Source organism: Lissotriton helveticus, chromosome 5_1 (genome assembly GCF_964261635.1).
Source record: "Lissotriton helveticus chromosome 5_1, aLisHel1.1, whole genome shotgun sequence".
NCBI lineage: Eukaryota > Metazoa > Chordata > Amphibia > Caudata > Salamandridae > Lissotriton > Lissotriton helveticus.
Genome location: NC_136065.1, coordinates 870,297,970 through 870,315,602, shown reverse-complemented (window position 1 = coordinate 870,315,602; position 17,633 = coordinate 870,297,970).

Below are 17,633 nucleotides of genomic sequence, written 5' to 3'. Positions count from 1 at the left end.
AAGTCTTCCCACTTCAAAGGCACAACTGCGTTTAAGTACAGGACCTCTGACAACACCATTTTAGTACACTTCAGGACGTGTGGATAGGCTACCAAAGAGAAGGACTGCTGTGCTGCTGAAGGGCTGTCACTTTGCCGGACTACTGCTTTGAAAGAACTGTTGCTTGCTGTGCTGACCTGCTGGCCTGGTGCCTGGAGATAAAGAACTGGACCTGGAACCCATCTTGAACCCAGGACCCCAGAGTGACTCCAAGGGCTAATCTGCTGGCCTCCTGCTCTGAGACTCAGGGACATAACAGGATCCCCACAGCTCCTGGACCAGTCTTCAACAATCTCCTGACCCGCAAGCGGAGCCTTTCAAGTCCGTTTTTGGCTTCTGAAATCAATCTTTTGGTCTCTTCTCTATTGAGATTGGGCCCGTTAACTCTAGAACTGCACCGCTTGCACAATCGGATGAGCGCAAGAAAGCAGAAGTTCATCAATTTGCACAGCAAGTATCGCTGCTTGTAATTGCGAGGTTCCAGCCCATTCATCCTTGATGGCAGGCGCTACTCACACCGCCCCACCAGTGACGCTCTCCTTGCTCTTGGTGAACTTCTCCGCGAACAGGACTCTTGGCACAAAACTTAAAAATGTAAAACTTCAGTGGGACCTATCTGGGACTGTATCCAAACAGTGCTCCATCGTGGTCAGCCTGAACATTTGGATTTGATTAAATATCCTGTAGAAAACTGGGTTTCTGTTGCAGTAACCCCTCCACTTTTTGCCAGACAACGGATGCACTTTGACTTGATTTATCCTGGGTCCCTGCCAATCAGGGTCCCTGGGCCTGTGTTCTTTCCCAAAACTGTACCATGTACCACCAATTAGCACCTCTCTGGCCGCATGTCAGTCCCTTGTAAAAGGCACCATGGGTAACAAGGGCACTGTTGCCAGGGAAGGCCTTTAAGTGCTGCAACACTTAATGTGCCTCCCTTAGAAGCACTGTACCTTTACACACACACACACACACACACAAACTGACATTGCAGGCTGCGTGGTTTGATGCAGAACAAAGTAGAGTCGACTTGGCAAACTTCCCTGTGTGCCATGCCTACAACCCACTGCCCTGGCATAGGTGAGCCACCCCTCTAGTTGGGTGAACTATACCAGTGGTGAGGGTACAGGTGCATGAGCCCGGTAGTGTCTAGACCAATTCTTAGACATTGTAAGTGCAGTAATGCCATTAAGCGTATGTGGTGCTGGAAGTTTGTCATTATGAATCCACAGCACAATGGATTAAATGAAAACTAGGACGCTTGGTATCAAACTTCTCAGCACATTAAACCCACACTGATGCCAGTGTAGGATTTAATGAAAAATGCACTCAGAGACATCTTAGAGATTGCCCCTGAAAAATGGCCAGTTCCTTGACTGGTACACACCAGCCTGCCACCACAGGACATATTTCTGGACCCCTGAGATGAGAGCCCGTGCTCCCTAAGCCCAGAAACAAAGCTTTTCCTGGGCACACCTCTCCCAGGCCATGAAGAACCATCTGTGGCAGAGGAGCTTCAAAAGCCTTGCCGCCTTTGAAACCATGACCCCCAGCCGCTCCTGCTATCAGCAGCAGCCCCTTTCCTGTCTCAGCTCTTTTTCGGTGGGGAGACAGGCGGGAAAAATTAGCGCAGCCCACAAGGTGGGCCCACCTCTGCCAATCCACCCCTCAGGTGGGGGAGGCAAGATGAAGCCCACTCTTCAGTGCCCACCATCTTGCAGATGGCAGGCACTCTCCAATCATGATTAGAGAGTGTGCCTACTTCCACATGTGGGATGAGCACACCAAGGGTGTGGGCACCCTTAGGTCAGTAGCCTCGAGACACCTGTGACACCCTCCCCTTGGTCAGTAGTTAGCAGTGGACTAATACAGATGTCACAGGTAAGCAAAGCCTAAGCATCTTATCGGAAGGCCAAATTGAAACCAAAGTTCAAGGCAGGACCTTGAGCATATGGAAAAAAAAAATTGTACACAAAAATATATGCAATAACAGAGCATCATCCGGGGCAAAACTTTGTGTGTCTCATACAGAACTGTGCATAGAGACTTGGAACCTCAGTGAATTAGGGTGTGTCAAAACTCACCTTAGTACCCAAAATCCCCTACCAGACTAACTACAGTGTCTCATTGGTTATTACAAACTCCCAATGCTTAGACAAACCAGAACATGGACTTAGAACACCTCAGGTAACGTGGAACACATGAACACTCTTTCGTTATACAATCATTTCAATCCAGAACAAGGAGTAAATGAGGACGCGTGCACATTTGAAATGTTTATTTTCTAATGCAGTGTTCTCAAACGCAGTATCTTAGCTAATACAAGCAAACATATTATAAGAAACAAAGTAATCAGCATAGTTACTAGTCCATAGAATACAAAAGTTGAAAGCATATTAAAATGCTAAAATGAATAGGGTTAAACAACACCTAATTCTCACCCTCCCTAACTAGTATATTATATTATATCTAAGAAGGTCTCTTTGGGTTTTAGCAGGGCAGGCCCTTACCTCAAATCCTAGTGGTAAGGGATCACATCATCTTCCACCAGCTCTCTGCATGTGAAGCACCATCAAGTGTGTGTTTATGCTCTGTGCAAAGCAGTATAAAATGCGCCTAAAGCCAGAATTTGGCCGCAGCTGCATGTATTTTATGTCTAGGAAGGTGCGAAGATCAGACCTCACAACAACCACTGTGTTGAGATATCCTTGAAGGCTTCAGCACTCACTGTACAGACACAGCTCCCCAAGCAAGGCTGATATCAGAGTAACAACATATTATTCTCGTGTGAATCAAAACACTCTACTAGGCTCAAAGCTAAAGAAACAGTTATGTGTCGTGTGCAGAAGCAGCAGTAAGGTAAAATGGCGTTTAAACTCCTAATAAGCTCATGCTAACCTAACACAGCATATAGGCAAAGCATATCTATATGACACCCTCCCATGATCCGAGCACGGATAAGATAAGATAAAATAAGATAAGGGGCTCATTTTTGAAATGCAGACTTCAAGAACGATAGTCAGCTCAAATTTGAGTAAGTGAGTAAAAAATATTTTCGTCACCCAAAAAAACAAAATCTCACTATCATGACAATTTAGTGTTCGCTTTAATCAAAGTCAATAGCTCTGGGACTTAAAAAGTTTTTCATAATTCCCCCAAAAAAATATTACAAAAAAGTTCAATGTCAACAAAAGGCCTCGATTGGTCTCAGCCTAGGACTGAATATGCAAAATAAGCAGCAACAGCTTCCAAAAGGAAGTCACTGTTATCATCCGAAAACAATTCAGCCATCCAATTCAACAGCGGGAAAGAACATACATGCTCTTCAATTACCGGAGCCTCTAGCACCATCAGAGGACAACTCGGTTGGTTCTCAGTGAAGCTGTGTGCCAAGAAATCTTGCGCCGCTGCGAATATATTCCAACGACTCAGTATTCCATGCATCACTGCAAAGGCCATAATCCCTCCGTCAGAACAAAGCAATTCATGAGCAACTAAGGGGCTCATGAGTCAATTAAAATCTACTTCAGGAGACACCACATTGCAGAGACACAAATCCAGGGCCCAGTCGAAATCGCAGCTCAGGCAATGAAAGACAGGCTGGACATATGTAAAATAGGAAAATCGAAACGATAATCCATAAGCTGCACTTAAGGTGGTGAGCGGCAGTGCACCATAGTTGTCAAGCATCCTGTTGTGAAACAGTGCCAGACGCAGATGTAAGCATGCCTCAGCTAGGCCTACCAGTGTAAGGGGTTCGCCCTACTCTGCACAGAGTCCTCAGACCATAGGAAGAAGTTGGCACAGAAACTGGAAAATACAAAAGCATAGTTTATTAAACCTTTAAAGGTGGTACTACAGTCCACACAACACCCTTCAGTATTTCATAGAGTAGCACACCGAACTAAAGCACATGGTCCCTTTTATACACAATGAGGGGGCTCAAAAAGAGGCGGTACAAAATACAAGAGCTAGTTTTATGTACATATAAGGGCATATTGGAAGGCACAATCGATGACTGGGCTGAGTTAACAGTTTTCAGAAACTAGTAAACACATTCCTATCTGGAACTAATTAGTAACAGCTGCAGACCCTACTGGGCATGCCTGGGCATGCTGAAAGTGGGGGATGCTAAATATAGCCTGTTGCTGGGCAGATTTCAGGCGCAGTTAACAAGGAGGTAGGACAAAGCACATGATGAGCACATGGCAACATGTGGCAGACAAAATGGCTGCCACAAATCCAAAACGGAGTCGGTTCAATTGCTACGACAATGGTCAAATACAGCATGTCTTCTGCTAATGCTTAACCTAATCGCCGTTGATTTACAACAGACGACCCTTTCAGCATTAGCTGAAGACATTCGACTTCCTAGGATGAGCTAGATACTCATCCTTTATATCAATGACCATCATCTCAGCTATCTCCTTGTTCAAATTATTCTGCCTTTTGACTTCTGCAACATTTCTTTTGGTCGGTATGCAAGCAGTAATGCACATAGAACATATCATCGGACTACACTGGATACACACACAACATGTGAAAACTATTGCAATTGTTATACATAGAGCAGTCAATACTTTCCAGCCCCAGGCAGAAATTAGAGTCCAGAACCATCCTGCAAGGGTCCACATACCATTCTCTGTGTGGAGGTCTGCAGCGATCTTATGGAGTTTATTGATCGCTTTATACACTGATGGTGTATGATCTGGGATGAACACACAGCAACTACTACCTATAATGCGACATGCACCACCTCTATCTGCTAAGATAACATCTAGAACCATTCGGTTCTGTAAAGCAACAATTCCAGCAATTTGCAATTCTTCAGTGAGGTTTCCTAGGACTACAGCTGCTTGATCTATAACAGCTTCTACAACTCTAGTTAATCGTTGCATTGTTCTACTATTTAATGCAGCACCCACAAAAAAGAACAATCCTAAATTAAAGTATATATACTGTTGCAGGCTAGTGTTTGTTTTTTCTACATCATCAGTATTCAAGGTCCTCTTATAACGATTTACAGTAATATTGTTGAATAGTTTAAGATCTCGATGATACAATGAAGGTGCCAGAAACACAGGAGGCAACAAAAATGACACATAACATACACCTGCCCACCCAGCTGGCAATCGCTAATATCCACGATTTCTACACACAAAGTAGGTGTTATCTGAAGCTAAAAAGGTACTATTATTCAATCCATCTATATCCAAAACAGTAATACAGTCACTAATTCCAACAAGAATATGTCCAATGCTCTGTACACATAATTCTGCTTGTGCCTGAGTGACAGAGATAACAAAATGTTCACTTTTAATAGTCTCTTGTGTTGGTGAAGATATATGGCGTTGAAATATTGCCCGGTCGATATTCCTCCCACTCCCATTTAGTTCCATTCGGTTTGGGATACCCATCTTTGTCTTGATGACATTCTTTATTCAACCGTAAAAGCAGTCTGCCCACGGTAGGCTTACTAGTTGCAAAAAGCAGGGTATACCAGGCTCGACAGAAGCCATTATGCGAAAAAGGGAGAGGTATAAACGGTGTTCCTCCCTTCTTTTGATGTGCAGGCATCATCCCACAAATCCAACAGTTCGTGGCATTAGTAGCAATGTGGGTATGGTGTAGCCTCTGAATAAAAGTGTTATTAAGGTAGGATTGTCGGTGCTTCAATTCTTGATATGGGAGCGTGAAGAAGTAATGCTCCTCAGGTGTCGGTGTAGTAACAACAAACAACTCACGAGCAGGAGTTGTCTCCTCAACAGACCGTGTTATTGTTGCCACAAACACCAAGACAACAATAAGCCCTACAGCACAAAAAATCTTCTTCTTTTCCATTTTTGACAAAAGCACAAAATAATTCTTCCTGAAACTAAAGTAGTTGTCAGAGCTCTTACCCCTGGGCAGCCGTTGATTTCTTTACCACGGACCAAGACGGGTGTCACTACTCTAATGAAGGGCTGATCCCCCCCCTTGCCACATCTGCTCTCCGTTTCACTAACCCAGGGAATGCTCAGACAACTTTCACAAGCACTGCAGACTCCTTTCTCGGTCTCAAATTATATCTCGTTGCTCCAGGGATTGTCTGGTCCGGGAAGAGCTCCTCAGATCCGTCAGGTGTCACAGCATGGCCTTTCTCCACAGTCAGAACCTCTCGATGGTCGGTCAACACAGCAGGCTCCACCAAGGTAGGAAGTACTAGCCACAATGGGTGCTGCGGATCCAAATTCTCTGGTTCGTGACTCGAACTGCTGTCCTCGTGGCAAGGTCCACACCACCTTGCTCCAAACTGCTCGACCTCTAGAAGACCTCAATCATCACATGATCGCCAGTTCGGAGTTCATGGCCTTCACCTGTAGATCTGTCAGGAAGTGCTTCCCGAACCTGTTGATGAATAGAAACCAAGTTATCAGTTAATTGTGCCAAATAATCATTCATTAAGACACAAGGTACATCATACACAGAACTTGGTTTAGGAATTCCCCGGATATCCATGGGCCTACCAAACAGAATCTCATAGGGGGTGAGACCTGTTCGAGAATGAGGCACTGATCTAATAGACAACAATGCCAGTGGCAACACATCTGGCCAAGTCAGAGAAGTAGAAGCCTGTATCTTGGCTAATTTCAGCTTCAGAGTAGCATTGTATCTTCCCACCAATCCTGCTGATTGTGGGTAGAACACTGCATGAAACTTCTGTTTGATCCCTAATCCTTTCAGGACATACTTGATAACATTCCTTATAAAATGAGATCCGTTATCGCTCCACAAAAGTCTACAAACACTATAACGAGGAAAAAATTCCTTCAAAAGCACCTTTGCCGTAGTAATTGCAGTATTGTCCTTTGTAGGGTACGCCTCAATCCATTTACTGAAGGCACATACCACCACCAAGACATACTTCAGATTATTGCAGCGTTCAAGCTGAATATAATCCATCTGCAAAACTTCAAAAGGTGCAGTTGGTGTAGCAAACCCTCCTGCTGGAGTTTGTGTCCCTTTTCCAGGATTGAATTGCAGGCAAATCATGCAGGAATGTACTACTCTCTTAGCTGTGCTAGCAATTTCTGGATGCTCCCAAACTTGCGTAAGCAATTTCACTATTGCTGAAGCTCCAACTTGTGCTAGCCCATGTGCCGTCTGAACCATAGGTTGTACAAAAGCTATAGGCAACTTCCATCTATCCATCTGTTTGTTTCGCCAACAACCTTCATCATCCAACTCCCCATCCTTCGACCATTGTTCCCGTTCTTTGTCAGAAGCGGTCCTCTGAATCTCTAATACTTCTTTCCTAGCATTGTGCCACCGCTCAGCTTGTGATTTCACTACATACATAGAAGTAGTGTCAGGCTGCATCGCAGTCTCACGTGCCACTCGATCTACAAAAGCATTTCCTTGCCCCACCTTATCAGTCACTTTCTTGTGCGCACTGTATTTCACTATAGCTATTTTCTTTGGATATGTTAATGCAGTCAAAAGATTAAGCACCAGTTCTCCGTGCATTATCTGCATCCCGTGTGATGTCAGAAAACCTCTTTCCTTCCAGAGCAGACCAAAATCATGCTCCACTCCAAGAGCATAGCGGCTATCTGTATACATGTTCACACGGAAACCTGTACTAAGCTCACATGCTTGTATCAAAGCTATTAGTTCTGCTGCTTGAGCTGACTTCTGTGGTATGCGAGCTGTCTCCACTATTGTGTGAAGCGTAGTAATTGCATATGCAGCTGAAGTTGTACCATCAGGTAACTTCAGACAAGACCCATCAACCCACAATTCTCCATCTACATATGGAAGGGGCGTATCTTGCAAATCAATATGACCCTTTGTCTGTTCCTCAGTCAGGAAAATACAATCATGTGTTTCTTGCGCCTCAGGCTGAGTCGCCGGAAATGGCAACAACGTGGCTGGCTTTAGTGTTGCACATCTCTTCAGTGTAATATGAGGAGCTAACAGCGTCAGCTCATATCCTGTCAGCCGAGCACTAGTTAAATGCTGCGTCTTTGTTTGATTCAAAAGGGCATCAACAGCATGGGGTACCAGCACCAACAGCTTATGTGATAAGACTATCCCTTCACTCTGGCGTATTGACACAGCTGTTGCTGCAACCGAGCAAAAACATCCAGACAACGCTCGAGCAACAGGATCAAGTACTGCTGAAAAATATGCACAAGGGCGTTTCTTATCACCATGTGTCTGTACTAAAACTGATCATGCACATCCATCTCTCTCGTGTACATACAATGTAAAGGGCTTTGTGTAATCTGGAGTACCTAACACTGGTGCTGAACAAAGGACTTGTAACTGTCGAAAAGCATTCTCACACTCATCTGTCCATGGAAGGGGTATTGGAGTGTCTTTTGTCAAAAGTGCTAACAAAGGCTTAACAATGTATTAAAATCCAATATCCATTGCCTTCAAAAGGAAGTAAGACCTAAGAATGCTCGAACTTCTTTCTGTGTAGAAGGTACTGGTGTGTCTAGAATTGCCTAAATGCGATCTGATGTAAGTGCACGCCCCTCCTTAGACAAAAGGTGACCTAAATAGGTTACCTTTGGTCTACAATACTCCAATTTCTTTTTCGACACTTTGTGATGATGTGAAGCAAGGAAAGAAAGCAAGGACAAAGTGCATTTTTCACATTGTTCAGGGGTATTGGCTGCCAACAAGATATCATCGGCATATTGTATGAGCGCCACACCTTCAGGCAGAACAAAAGAATCAAGTTGTCTCTTTAATGCTTGGCTGTAAATACTAGGACTCTTAGTATAGCCTTGAAGAATTCTACAAAATCTATACGATCGATTATTCAAAGTGAAACCGAACAGATATCGGCTATCAGGATGAATAGGGATCGAAAAGATGGCATTCTTCAAGTCTAGTAACAGAGAACGTGGTTGCAGTAGGTGGAACTAAAGTAAGAAGTGTCGTGATGTCAGAAACCACTGGGTATTGTGGCACCACTATCTTATTCACCTCCCGTAGGTCAATTATAAATCGATAAATCCTGGTATCAGTGTCTTTCTTCAAAATTGGGAGAATCGGGCTGTTACAAACATTAAATGGAACTTCTTCAACCACCCCCACTTCAATGAGATCTTGTACAATTTGTGTGAGTGCTTCCTCACCCTCCTGTGAAATTCTATATTGAGGCAAACTTGGTAACACAGCTCCCTCCTTTACACTAATATGCACCGGGGGAATAACCATCTGTCCTACATCAGTATCTGAAGTAGCCCACAAAGTTTTAGGTAGGGAGGCTAATGCAGTATCCTTTTTAGCAATGCAAACTCTGTCCATCACTGGGTAATTATCATTCAAAATCATACGTACTCCTTCAGGGGAACATCTTATGGTAGCTCTGAAATACTTAAGCATATCAAGACCCACAATATTATCTGGTGTATTTGGGGAGAGCAAAAACGGGCAAGGAGCAGCAAATTTATCAACATGAAATGCAAGAGGTTGTGATTATGGGCTAAGGGAGGGTGTTCCATCGAACCCTATTGATGTGATCGTTAAGCCAGACAGGGGAGCCCTCGGAACCAATTGTTTAGACAGAGCGCTACGAGTACCTCCTGTATTAACCAGAAACTGATCAGTAGAACCCAAAACATGTGCTGTAACATAAGGACCCCTCTGATCTACTGGAACTTCAACTGATTCCTTACCCCATCCTACGCAATCCTATGCATAAGCAGAATCATGTAAATCAGGCTGCACATAATCAGACATCTGGTATTGGTTGCGCCTGTCAAAAGTATTGAACCCATTTTGTACCCGCACATTAGAATCAAACCTAGCGTGATTGTTCATGTTACCCCTAGGACCTGAATATCCAGCGCGATTTCTCATTGGTCCTCGACCACGGACATACCGTTGTGAGCACAACAATAGACACTTATCAGCCCAATGGCCAAATTTCCTACAATACGCGCATTGATCAACAGCCAAATTCGAACGAGTGTAAGAAGAGCCATAAAATCCTCGTCCGTCTCTATCATTATCTCTAGCAGGTGGACCACAAACCTGAGATAACATAACCTTCGTTTTTAATTCCTTAGACTTCTTATCCTCACTACCCTTCGCTTCTAATTCCTGACGCTCATAATATTGAGCCATAGTCAGGAGAGATGCCAAGAGCTTTCACTAGCTTTTAAACGGCTAGCAACAATAGCTAGCTGGTAATAGATTTGTAACATATTTATCTACAAACAAATTTCGTCCCGTATCGTCCGTTAGCGACTGACCACTAAAATCATGAAAGGCTTCATCAAAACGCGTAAAGAAATCTGAAACTGATTCATCTGCCTTTTGTTTACATGATGCTAAAATAGTCCAATCAATCTTTTTAGGGGGAATAATCGTTTTTAACTTAGTTAGTATTGCAACAGGAAGGTCTAAAATCAGCTGACATGGCTTTTTCGCTGGTTCCCTATCCTCATCTTCCGTCTCTATCTCCTTCCATAATGCCCCATACGCTGCGCGATCATCAAGTTTACGCATAGATCTCCACATATCAGGAGGTAATATTAGCCCGAAAAATAAATCGATATCAGCTAATGTCATGGTACAAGAATTTATGGCTCCCTCAACTTCCTCATAGAAAGCGGCTGTATTTTTCCGCGGGTCAGGCAATGCAGCTTTAAGTGCCATTACATCTGCCCTATTCCAGGGAGTGTACACCCAATTATAAATAAAATAACCTTTAGCATCTACAGAGGACTTATCATCACTTGTACCCGCTCCCTTAGGAGGAACATATAAAGGCGCAGCTTCTCGCATAGGATTTGCATGCACTATTGCGGTCTTATCTGTTCCAAAGATAGATGATTGTTTCGCGCTGAGTGAATCCGTCCATGCATCTGCATCTGTTTTCTGTTTCTCGTCTCGCATACAAAGCGCCTCAGTTCGTAGTTTGAACAACCGTCTTATCGTATCAGCCACCTGGGGGAGAGTAAAAAGGCCATTACGTATTTGCTTACATTCGGCTGCTACATCATCAGGTTCTAAAACACCAGAGACTTTCCGAAACATGTCAACAACTTCTTCAGCAAAGTGCTCAGTAAAATATAATCACTCTCTGTCCTGCCACCCCTGTAAACTATCTAAGATGTTAGAAACAGTAACAGAATCACAAAGTGCTTGACGAGCAGTCTTTCTAAGTTCTGCCGCACGTTCGACCGACAGCATAGAGCGAGTATCTGGTTTTGTTCGATCTGCCCTGGAATCATCATCTTCGTCTGATGGAGTGGACGGAACGGCATACGGAGGCAGAGGGCGATCTAGCAATGAGAAATCATCTTGTGATTTATTAAGGACAGCATATTGGCCAGCTATCTGTAATCTGCGCTCCTTCTACTGTATCTCTTCCAATTCTTTCACTTCTTTCTTCCTTAATTCTTGCGCTTTTTCATACACATTCTTCTGTTGCTCTTTTTCAATCAGCGCTTGCTCACGTTTCTCACGCTCACGTACTTCTTTCACCCACATTCGCACACATTCAAACATGTCTAGTCTGGATTTCTGCTCGAACATACACTGTTCCACATACTCAATCTTTCGCATATCAAATGACCCATACATTGGCCAGCGTAACTCAGGATCTTTTTGCATGTATTTCCTCCATAATGTGCTGTACATTATAGAAGAAAGACCATATTTTATATACATATCTCTATTTGGCGTCCCCTCTGGGGGAGCCCGCTGCGATTCCTCAAGTCTTAACCGGTTATTTCCACAAAAGCAGCACATCCTACGAAGTGCGCTAAAAGCAGGCATGGCAAAAATAGTGCAAAATATGCAGTATTATAATCAAAGTAGCACTTAAAGTATCTGTAATACGTTGTGCCGTTCAAATCAAAATCACAATTTTAGAGAAAAATCTCCTCATTACCTGCCTATATGTGTTGCAACGCATATATTTCACTTTCACATAAACATCATGACTAGTCATACCAAACCAAAATTGCCACAGCAAGCGTATCATAAAACTGCCTTGCCAATCCCAGGCTTCCAAAACCCACAGCAAGTACCGTACAATGGTTCTTACCAATCACAGCGCACCCACATTCCAACTGCCAAGTTCTAAATTCGACCAAACAGCCACTGCACAGCAAGCCAACAGAAGAGATCTCAGTCGAGGACCGGCACCACCTGGATGGTCAGATCGGAAAGAAAGGAACAGCGCCTTGGATGCCAAGAATCGGGTCTCTTCTGGCGGTGATCACGTCCGCGGCGGGATTCCAATCCTTTGTCACGACCACTCCTTCGGGCATCCGAGTCGCCGATGAACCCCACGTGTCAGGCGCCAATTGATGTAAGCACGCCTCAGCTAGGTCTACCAGTGCAAGGGGTTCGCCCTTCTCTGCACAGAGTCCTCAGACCATAGGAAGAAGTTGGCACAGAAACTGGAAAATACAAAAGCATAGTTTATTAAACCTTTAAAGGTGGTACTACAGTCCACACAACACCCTTCAGTATTGCATAGAGTAGCACACCGAACTAAAGCACATGGCCCCTTTTATACACAATGAGGGGGCTCCAAATAAGGCGGTACAAAATACAAGAGCAAGTTTTATGTACATATAAGGGCATATTGGAAGGCACAATCGGTGAGTGGGCGGAGTTAACAGTTTTCAGAACTAGTAAACACATTCCTATCTGGAACTAATTAGTAACAGCTGCAGACCCTACTGGGCATGACTGGGCATGCTGAAAGTGGGGGATGCTAAATATAGCCTGTTGCTGGGCAGATTTCAGGCGCAGTTAACAAGGAGGTAGGACAAAGCACATGATGAGCACATGGCAACATGTGGCAGACAAAATGTCTGCCACAAGTCCAAAATGGAGTTGGTTCAATTGCTAAGACAGTGGTCAAATACAGCATGTCTTCTGCTAATGCTTAACCTAATCGCCGTTGATTTACAACACCGCGACAGCTCGTCTTGGAACACAGGATGTGCATCCATTTTTAATAAAACAAAATAGCACCAGAACGCCCGCAGCCAGCGCCAGTAAAACGGGAAAACCACCAAATAGGCTGGAAAAGATTGAATGAAAGAAAGCAGGAATCACTCCGAATATCTTTTGAAATGAAGTCACAAGACCACTGCTAACTACTTTAAAAAAGTGCGCCAGCCCCGATGTGGAGGACACGTTAAAGATTGTATGAATCAGTTCACTGAAATGCAATGGTAGGTCAGTATTCAATAAAGCATGCACCTCTGTCGGGTGTTTGCTACGTGAAGGACAAATGTTTCATGAGCAGATGTCAGGGCAACTTCTTTTTGTGACAATAGGGCTCTTATTCGACTCATCCCATTGAACTCTGCTTTCAAGGTCAGAATCCTCGGCCAGATGGAAACATCCAAGTTCCCATGCGTGGGTGGATACAAAACATTCTTACAGCAAACCACACGTTCACTGACTGTAACGACATAAGCAATGTCTTTTATTAACCCACAGCAATCTTCATTATTTAAAAGTAAATAACTGCTGTTTGCCAGTAATGTGAATGTGAGGATGATAGCAGGCACGGGTGTACCTTTCAAAACACAGGCTAAATTAGGCTGTTCTTGATTGCAAGAGCCGTGTAATTGAACATGTCTACACATTAATGAGTGATCTGGTGTTTCGGTGCACTCTTCAACTTTCAGATAAACTTCCTTTCCCTCCCTAAGGCATCTGTATGTAAAAGGAAGCGACCAGGCTTCATGCAAATAGGAGCTACCAAGAGGCTTAGATCTACCAATGGCAAAATATTTCATAGAATTTTTAAACTCGAAAAGAGCAAATGGTAAAGATATTAATCCTTGGATAAGCCACGATGCAGTAGTGGCCTCTGCCACAGAGAATGGTAAAGACTCTAATCGTTCAATGTGTAACATGGAAAAAGATGCATCTCTCATTGAAAGCAAACGCTGCTTCTCAGTCAAATTAAACGGGGCAAAAAGAGAGGAGGTATTCATGTAATTCCAAGGCACTTTCCCGGACTTAAGAGTCTGCAGGGTCCACGCAAACTGCATAATAAAACGCAATTGATGTTGGCCATGGTATAACACAGACACCTCATCTTGCACAATATCAACAACAGATGACACAATATTATCCAATGTGTAAATGCGGGAAGAAAGCGTGTTAATGCTATTATCCACAACCGCAAGCACTTTTTCTAAATTAGCTTGTTCAATAGCCCTAAGGCGGGTAGCCGCCTCAATCTGTGACGTCTTCCAGATTTCATTGTAAACTGCATATATCCATCTTCTAGATCTACCTCTAGCCGGGCCTTTTATGAAATCATTCAAATCAACATCGTCAGTTAGTTTAGATAAATGCAGTTTAACTGACGCCAAGGTAGAATGTTTGAGCCAATTATGACATAATTTGCCTACTGAATAAGTGGTGACGGACTGGTCATTCTCAAAACTGGGATCGACCCTGACCTGTGTAAAGCCATCAGCTAAACCCAGAAAATTATGTTGGCACTTCTGTGCCACAGCAGCCAACCTTTGGGATCCAAACTGGATATGTTAAAGGACGAATTTAGCAATAGAGTTTGCAAATCCCTGATAGAAAATTTTGTAGTATTACCAAACCTGAATATTCTTCCAAAGCATGTTGTCTGTGAAATTGTAGAATTCAAAAACAACATATTATTTGGGATGAGACATGCACAGTGCAAAGCCTCAGTGCCTTGTACCTGCCAACTTTTAGAACCCCAAACAGATTTAAGGTCAACTGTTTCCTTCCACAACTCGTAGCCTCCAACAGCTAGCAGGTCTAGAAAGGACTTCGAGTACAATAACTTGGTATCGGTAAGTCTAACCTTGGAAATGGACTTTTCTGTCATTTTAAAATAAAATAAAGCCGGATTGGACTGATTAAAGTCAGTAAAATAAGTGTACTTTTTCAAAAAGGTACTCGAACTGCCTTGCAAAGGAGCTGGGCAATGCTCCCACTGTGTATAATTTGCAGTACTCCTCCTGGAGTTAGTTTTATGTAATTAATGGTTACCATAATGTTGGAAACAAAATAAATCCCCATAATTAGCAGATTCCAAATACAAATCTTCAGCATCAAAGGCAGCATAATATTTCAAATCAGAAAACAATGCCTCTACGGCCTGAACATCCCAATCATCAGAACGTATGTTTTGTTTAACGATATCTCCCATGTTAACTCTAAGCACATTAGGGACATTTACAACATCAGTGGGGCCATGGATTTGAAATTCAACAGCATCCCACACTATCCCATCCAGGACAGGCCAAGCAGTGATGTTAACAAAAGCCAAGTCTCTCCGCAATCTGTGCGTAGAATGCGAAGAGGAATGGGCTTCCAATGTTCCATTTAGATGTCGAATGCATGTTCTCTCTTCGACATAGTGTCCATTGACGAATCGAAAAAAATAAAACACAAAAACATTTGACATAAAAAGGTAAATCGAAAAAAGCAAAAGCCAAATATATGTCCAAGGGGGAATCAAAAAATATTTCTTAAATAAACTTGTATAGACTGCAATCCGTGAGGGCTTTCCTGATATGTGTGAAACAGTGTCAAATGAAAATCTGGATTCTGTGGCCAAACGAGTTTGTAAATCAGGCATCAATAAGTCAGTTGGGTAAGTGTAGTCAGTTTCATCAAGTTGAGTACCAGGCAATGTACTCAATAAAGGACTAGAAATTGCAGGCATCTCGAGGGCCACCTCCGTCTCAGGATTCGAAGCAGTGGCCAATACAGAATTTCTCACCATCGAAGGACAGGAGACTGCCGGTGTCATACTAAGAAGAATCGGCCACTCTGTGTATCTTGACATTGTCAATTGAGATATACCTGTTTTGCTTACGACCTGGAAGTGGTAGTAAAATGACTGTTCTTGTGCCCTTCACACTAAGCACAGGAACTGGAGCACGGTAAGAGGGCCAAAATTCTTTCTTGTTTTCGATCTTCTCCCAAACCAAATCTCCACCTTGGGGTAGCCAGGCAACTACCGGGATCTGCAACGCATCATCTGAAGTGGAGGGCAAATGTTCCTTTGCAAGACTGTCTCTTGTCTTTTGTAGAGTCTGTAAAACATTGCAATGTTCATCTGCGTCAAAGGAGGCAGCAACAGCCACCGAGTCTAGACCGTCAAGGTCCGGTACATACATCTTGATACCAAAGAGCATTTCGTACGGGGTCCGCCCACCCAGAGACCTTCTAGGGAGATTATTAAGAGCACGCTGCACGCCATTGAGATGGGCCAGACAGTTCCTGCCAGTGCCTATAACTCGAGCTGTCAATGATTGCTTTAAATCTCGGTTCATTCGTTCCACTACACTGTTGCCCTCAGGCCTGTATGGAGACGAAAACTTGACTTGGACCCTCAATGAAGCCATGGCATCCTTATACGCCTTAAAGGCAAAAGCAGGACCCTGATCCGAATGGAAGGTACCACAGGCAAAAATACCTACAAAGACACGCAAATCCCTCATGATAGTCCGTGAATCAGTGCTGCAGTGCGGCCACACCCACACAAAGCGTGTGCATGAATCAACTGCAACTAAGACGTACTTTTATGCAGTATCAGAAGAAAAAGGACCGCAGTGATCTAAAAAAACACAACCTAGTGGTGTATTAGTAATGAACAACTGTGTGTGGGGCGGACGCGCAGCAGTTGAAGGCTTAATCTGCTGGCAAATGTCACATTGAAGGACATCATCGCGCGTCTGTTTGTACAGTCCCCACCACCAAAACGCTGTTGTAATTGAGACACAGTGGCAGAAACACCCGCATGCGCAGACGCAACACCTTCATGGGCCGCTGTGATAAATGTATTTCTGCGATCCGAGTTGGGAATCAATCTCTCCCCAACATCAGATATTTTCACATAAGGAACCTTATCGGGACTTAAGTGGTATGAGTACTTCGAAGGGAACCCCTTAGGATATTTACCTCCCTTCTCAGTGGCAGCGACAGCCGCCAAGATATCATCATCAATCTTACTTTTGGACCGTGTAACTGCTGCAACTAAATATGTCGATACTGCTGATTTTGCTGCTTCATCAGCAAGCGAGTTGCCAACAGCGTGGACCCCCACGCGCTGATGACCGAGAGTATGAATTACAAACACGAGTGGCAACTGCTCTTTAAGCTCAGCCACTAGGACCCAGATCATTTTATGTTTTATTGTGCTACCCTTGGAATCACGAAAATCAATCTGAATCCAAAAGAACAAGTTTTCATATAAGACTGTACACAGTAGTAAGAATCACTTACAATAAGAGTCGTCAACATAGGATCAGCGTACTCCAATGCAAGCATCAGAGCACGAAAGCTCTGCCAATTGTGCGGTGCAGTCCCCTAGAGTTTGTGTGTGCACGACTCTGGACTTGAACTCATCGTTCACCATGGCACCTACCACAATGGCGCATGCGGAAATGTAGGCGTGTTTAGAACCATGTGCAACCTGCGCCGAACCATCAGAGTATATGATGCAATGAAAATCCTCCAAAGGCCGCATAGCCAAAGATGCAGGATGAACGAATTCATATTACAAAAACTCCTGACACCGTAAGGAGGCATCAAAAATAAATGTGACATCCGGGGACGTC